Source organism: Tetrao urogallus, assembly GCF_951394365.1.
Source record: "Tetrao urogallus genome assembly, chromosome: 3".
Taxonomy (NCBI): Eukaryota; Metazoa; Chordata; class Aves; order Galliformes; family Phasianidae; genus Tetrao; species Tetrao urogallus.
In genome coordinates this window covers 60,802,459-60,809,756 of record NC_136815.1, presented here as the reverse complement: position 1 = coordinate 60,809,756, position 7,298 = coordinate 60,802,459, and positions in this window count along the sequence as shown.

Below are 7,298 nucleotides of genomic sequence, written 5' to 3'. Positions count from 1 at the left end.
GAATATTTTATTGCTTAACACTGAGAAAAAGTATATTTATTAGCTATAGAAAGATATAGCCTAGAGGCTGGGCAGATGAAAGGTTACTGGAAAACGAACTCACTCGATATCCTACTGCAAAGAGTAGCAGCTTGATTGTGGAACTGAAGAGAAGGAAAAATACCCTCGCTGACCCACATTTGCATCAGCGATGGAAATCAGAGTTAAAGCACTCAGCACTGCAATTAAAAAGAATTCTATATGCTTTCACTGTAAAGAATGGTCTCTACAGGACATGGAGAATATCATATGCAAACTGATGTTCAAAATTTCTTGAAGCCGATTAGGCTCAGGAATGCCTAGGCAAGATAGCATTCCCTAGGAAATGTGCATAAATTGGGGACTTAAAGCATATTGCTTTCTGTTTGCCGAACTATATTCTTCCAGAAGAAAAAACTGACTTTTTTTTTTTTTTCCAGAGATCTAGTAATATTTCATTATAGAGAAATAACAGCATTTTCTGTCTTACAAAGAGTGCATGTTTGCCAAACCCTGATTAAAATTCATAGAAAGCAACACAAAGAATACACAAGGAGCCTGGCTATCAGGTTATTATCCAACCACTATATAATTTTTGTATTATCCATCCTCTATCTACACAAGGATATAAACATGCATGCGAACAATTAAATCTGCCACATAAAGCTCTTTGTTTCATTCAATGTATAAGAACTTTTCACTGAAATGAGATGTGTGAGTTTTGCAGTCAACAATTAAATGTTCTTTCTTAGAACATGCATGGCACAGCAATTGTTAGAAAACTTCTTAATTAAGAGGGTGAAATATATAGGAAATAATTATAATGATGAAGTATTAGTACATCTAATGGTTCCTTCTTGAAGGAAAAAAAAAGTAACACTAGGCTTCCATACAAGATTTCAGAAATCATTCAAGAAAAGATATTGCTACATGTATTATTAATATTTGTATTAAAAGCATTCCAAAGTTAGTCTACACAGTTTAATTTAGGTGCCTATGATTACAAGAGACAGCATTTGTCCAACAATGTCACAAAGGTCAGCAGAAAAAAAATAACATGATATGCTTTTTGAAAACTCCCAGCATCTGAATGCTGTGTCCAGGGTGTAAGAGGAGCCCATGGGGGTGCACTTGGAGAACAAAAGCAACCCTTCTGCTAATTGACTGAAAAATTAGCCAGGTCCCCCTGTGGGAAGCACACAAGACAGCAGCAGATGGAGATAGCTTGGACACTGCAGCAAAAAAAGCTCCTCAAAACCTGCTGTGAATCTGCCTGCAATTATGGGTCACAACACTTTTCTTGTTTAACAGAACACAGGCAAGACAAACAGTGTATGTAAAAGCTGGAAAGGTCATAAACTGACTGTAAATCTATTATTTTAGGCAAGGAACCACCAAAGTTCCTAAAATGCTCTAAGTTTTCAGTTACTTAACAAAGTAACTTAAATAGCTCCTTGTCCCTAGTGTTGTGAAAAACAGTTTTGTGAATAATCTGAAGTAATGTTTCATGTCTTACTTACTCTTTGTCCCTTGTTTTGTTATTTTGTTTTTTTACAGGACAACATATATCATCACCAGAGTTATGGAAAATATACTTTTAATTCTGGTTTCATTGGTAGAGAGGTGGCCGAAAGATAGACTGTTAGAAAATGTTAGAAAAGGTTTCTTGTCAGCTTATTGGAAACAGATGTATGAATGTTTAATTTTGATACCCAAGCCCTTTATCATTGTCATTTCAATCCTACCTCCAATGTGGTTTCTTTTATTTCAAAAATTATCTAATATAAGTTCTGTGATTAGTCTCTAGATAACAATAAATAAATATAAGAATGAAAAATTCTGTTTATTACTGTCACGTTTAAAACCGATTAAACTATTAATTGGATCTAAAATACTGAAACTTTTATTTTAATTGAAATTCTAAGAACAGTTTCTAAAGTCATTGAAATAGGTGACATTTATTTTTACAGTTTCATTTAAAGTGATTTTATTTTCTTGAAGCATTTTAAAGATCAGGTCATCTATCCGTTTCTTATTTCATAAAGAGTATCATTATTATGCCCCAAAAAGACAACATTATGGATGATAGAAGATAGTAAGGGATAAACCATCCATAAAATCTAAACAGGAAGACATTCATAGTCAATCATTATGAATAATCGATGCAAAATAAATGCAATAATGAACGTGATAATGAATAAGCCAGTGTAAACATCTGGCTTAAAGTACATGGCAAAATGCTTTATTTTGTTTCATATTGTTTTCCTTCACAGGGAATAGGAAGTATCCTTCAACTTCCTTATATGACATTTTTATCCCGATTAATATGCAATTTCATTACCAACCTCTATTTTTTATTCCCATTTTATTCCAAGATAAACTTCGGGTAATATATTGTTCATGTTTAAAATTAATTATTATAGTCTATGAGTGAAACCTTTCTGTCCACTGTATTATTGGTTCCACTCAGGTTTAGCTCCAAACTTCTTTATTCAGCCTTGAAGACCAAAATCTGAGGATATGACCTGCATAATTGTTGTTCCACTTTACACAGAAGTCATTTCTGTTGGTGACTTGTGTGGATAAACACAGGAACACACACACAAATATAGGGCTAAACCTTCACTGGGCTTAGCAAAACAGCCTTTATCTGCAAGTAGTTTTCCTTCCTGGTTTTACACATGGGTTACTTCTCTAGGGTTTTGTAACATATATTACTTTATCTACATAATAATAGATATTTTCCATTTCACAGGTTTTTTTAGCACCTCTTCAGTACACACTATGCTTTTTTACACTTTTTGCCTGAGTTTTCATTCTGCTTGTACTGAAGTGATTGCTACTCTAAACCATATCTCATGTGCAAGTATTTTATTTTGTATTATTAAGTAGCAAAAAAAAAAAAAAAAAAATTAACCAGTACCCTATAAATTCTGAAAAAAGAAAAACTACATACTCTCCTATCTATATTCTGTCTCTGTACCTATATGATGAATAGAATATTTTTGCATGACTTTTGAAAATATTGTTATGTGTTTGAAAATAAAAGGCTGATAAAGCTAAGAAATGATGTCCCGTATTAAGATGGAAAATAAAAAGAACTTGTGAAATTACTAGAAGACTGATCTACTTTGAGGGGTATCTCCAGTCTTCGCTTTCTCTTGTGTAAAGATTTCAGTTTCTAGATACTCTGCTGACAATGAGCATTCTGTGTAAATATCTGTAAGGCAGAAACTGTACTGCTTAACTTTTATCATACAGTTTGTTTCTGTGAGGTGAGACCTCATTCCAGACTTCCAGTATTTGAGAGGATCTTATAAACAGAATGGAGACTGACTTTTTATATGGTCTGATAGTGATAGGACAAAAGGGGATGGATTTAAACTAAAAGAAGGTAACTTGTTGTTAGGTGGAAATCCTTTACTCTAAGAGTGGTGAGGCATTGGTACAAGATGCCCAGAGAAGCTGTGTAGCCCCATCCCTAGAGGTATTCAAGGCCAGGTTGGATGGAGCCCTGGGCAGCTGAATTGGTGGAGGGCAGCCCTGCCCATGACAGAGGGGCTGGACCTTGACAGTCTTTAAGGTATCTTCCAACCTAAGCCATTCTGTGATTCTTTTGCGAATGGGATGTAACATTGCTATATACAGAACAAGTGATGAAGTTGTAAAAAGAATATGGAATCACTCTTCAGCATGCTAACTACAGGCTTCTCTTTCAAAACAAGAACATTTCCCTTTTGTTTTTCCATCTATAAATGATGTACTGGCTGAGTGGAATCAGTGATACAATGAGAAAGTGCTTGAAAGACAAGTAATGATGAGTGTATGGACAGCAAAGCATAAGGAATCATTGTAGTGCAATGCCTGCACTGCCATGAAGAGGAGTCACTGCTGTGTTGTGTTGATTATGCAGCCAAAAGCAGTAATGGATAGCCAAATTGTTACTACATCAAACTATACAGTTGTTTCGATTCTGATATTTTCTTGCTATTCTACATCTGTCTCACGCTTTACCATCCAGCTTCAGTGGTAGAAACAGTTGCTTGCCATGCTCTCAGTGCAACCATTCATTTGGCATGAATGAATCTAACTCCTGTTCTTGTGTTATGTGATGCTCTCCAACCACTCCTATAAAGCACAGCTACCAGGTAGGGTAGGAAAGAACATGGTGCTTTACAATTGCTGATACAGACCTGACTTTGATCTGTCACACAATATCGAACGCACTTTGCTGTGGAAGACAACTGGACTGTTTCATTGCATCATTCCTTCCACACTTTGTTGTGGAGTCTGTTTTTGCTGGGATGTAAAGATAATGGCATGCTGTAGCTGTACCATTTGTCATCTACTACATGTACATGAATGAAATGTACATCATCACCAAAGAATGACAGGGACATGAAATATCATGAATGAAATAGGTCAAGTTCTTTCATCTAGAAGATACATTCTCCCCCATGAATAAGTAGCATGAGATATAAAGAAAAATTCTTTGAAAAAGATATAAACCTAGACAATCTTTTATCTTTAATGTCCTGCTTTTCCAACCTCAAGCAGACTTGTTTAAAATAAATAACAAGGTGAATTCTGGATACTGGTATCATGAGATAGTAACAGTTTCCTTAAGGCTGCAAAATATTTTGCAAACACCTATTTCTGAGTTTCTGACTTCACATACCAATCTTTTTCTCAGAACTTTCTATTCTGCTAAAAGCTTCTGATATACCAGTTAACTCTTGCCTTATCAACAACTGAGAAAAGTCTCTATAGAAGACTAATGATTGACATCAATGAAGGCAGAAAAGATGAAATCAAGCTGAAGACTCTGTTTATAATGCAGAATGTTTTAGTCTTTACTCAAGGGTTTTGTCTCCTATGTGCTCACCAGTTGAACAGAAGTGTTGTTCCCTGATGAAAAAGACAAGTCTACCATCAAAACAGCAAGAAGCTTATGAATTAACATCTTAAAGATTTTCAAGGACAGTTCCTTGCAATGAACGACATGTCGGAGGTAGGAAACTCCTGTCCAGTTCTGAAGAGCTATAAAGTCTGTGTGAATCAAGAGGGATGATGTTGCCAGGCAGCCTTCTAGGAAGCACGTCATCCTTTCCTCTTCTTTTACCATTACCTTTCCCCAACAGCTTCTTAGCTTCATGACCCTACTACCAGGTTCTGAATGTGGCATTACAGCATGCTCTGTATTGGTAATCAATTTGCTATAACAGCACCACTCAGCACACGCTGATTAGAAAGGTTAGTCTGATTAAACGTCACACCAAAACCTAAGTGTTAAGTATTCACTCTCAGAGAATGTCTGTCAAGGTTTGTCTGAAAGGTAAATTAAATTCATAAGTGCCCCTATTTGACACTCTTTCTGAAAGCATCCTAAGACTTTTTGGACTACCGTCTGTTAAAATAACTACGTTGGAAATAAATAAAACATATTTTATAACTATTTTTAAAGAAGGATATTTCTTCAGGCTCCTTATCATTTCTAATTCTTAAGTTAAAAAAAAAAAAAAAAAAAAACACCTGACAGACAATAACTGGCATGTGAAGACAATTTGCAATTGGACTGACTTGTCAGGATTTAAATACATCTTCAAGAAAACTGATCTTTGTCTGTGGATTCTTACCATGGTTCCGTAATGTCAGTACTACAAAGTCTTTTTATGAGCCTTAGTTTTACCAGGAGCATTAGAGTATTTACATCCCCATGTAGTTTTGCACTGTCCTGCTCATACGTATAGCACAACTGTAAGATTTTGGACTATGGGTTTGAATTCTAACAGTATTAAATAAAGTACTAATAAAGGCCATGGATCACATCAGAAACAGTTAAATCCTCCTTTTTTAGATATGTACATACCATTTGGAATCATAGAATCATCATAAATGCTGGAATAGACCACTAAGGTCATCTTGTCTAACCACTGACCCATCCCCGCCATGACCACTAAACCATGTCCCTTAGTCTCACATCTACATGTTTCTTGAACACCTCCAGAAGTAGTGACTCCACCACCATGGGAGTTCATTGCTTAAAAAAAAAAAAAAAAAAAAAAAAAAAAGCCAAACCAGTCATACCACACATTTTCGCAAAGATGCTCAGTAACACTCAGTAACTCATGCAGGCATCAGTCATTGAGTCCCAAACAAAACAGGCAATACAGGGAATTCTGATCATACAGTGATTAAGATATAAGAAATCTGTGAATTAGAGAAAAAAGAAAATTTAAAAAGCCAAAGGGAAAAAGAAATCCTCAAATTATGAAAATCAAGAAAGTAAAAACTCAGTTACTGCAATGACATCATAAGTCATAACTCTTATCAAACATCTTCAAAGATTTTAGTTGGTTATAGTAAATGCTGTGTTGTATGTGCTAGTAGAGCATACTTTCTCAAAAAAACTGCTAACATAACCAAGTGAGAAACCACTGTGTGCATACTTGCATGTTCTTATCAGCATTTTGGTCCCTACTCCCAAAACCAGCCATTTAGAGGTCTACCCATTTCTAATGCACAAAATAATGTTAAAATATAATGAAGAGTTCCATCTTTATCTTTCTCTTGTACTTATTGTAGCAAATGTGGCATGTAACATCAATCTCAAACTCCTGTACTGTCAAAATAAAAGGGTACGATTTAAGTCTGAAGTGAAAGCCTTAGCTGATGCTCTTATTTTATATTACTTTCTTTCCTTTAAATCCTATGGATTGAGTACACAGGGTTTGGGACATACATACATACATGTCCAGTGTATAAATAAATACCAAAATTTCCATTGCAATGTCAAGTAAATAAACGAAAATGTACAAAGCCCAAAGTTATTAAAATGTAATACAACTCTATTGCATAAGTGTGATACAACGTAACTCTGCATTTCTGACTGTCTAGTAGTTTCTCTCAGTAAGGCCAGGCTACATATTAGCCACATACTAATGTAGAGAAGGAAAAAAGCATCATATTTTTATGTTTTGAGCACTCTAATTCTCTGTGAACTAAGTTATCTGGCAGAAAACTGTACTAATTAGGAGCACCTGTAAGATTTCATAAGTCAAGCTATTTTGCTAAGCTATCTTTATATATATATATGTATATGTATATGTATAAGTACGTATATACATATATATATATATATGTCATAGAGCTAGCATAAGTTTGAACTTTCTCTGAGAATCAGATCTGTCACTCATATAAATTGCCCAGGCTCTGCTTACTGGAGACAGAAAACTTCAGCCCATGCAGTCTCAGCACATATCCCTGCTCAATAACTTAGT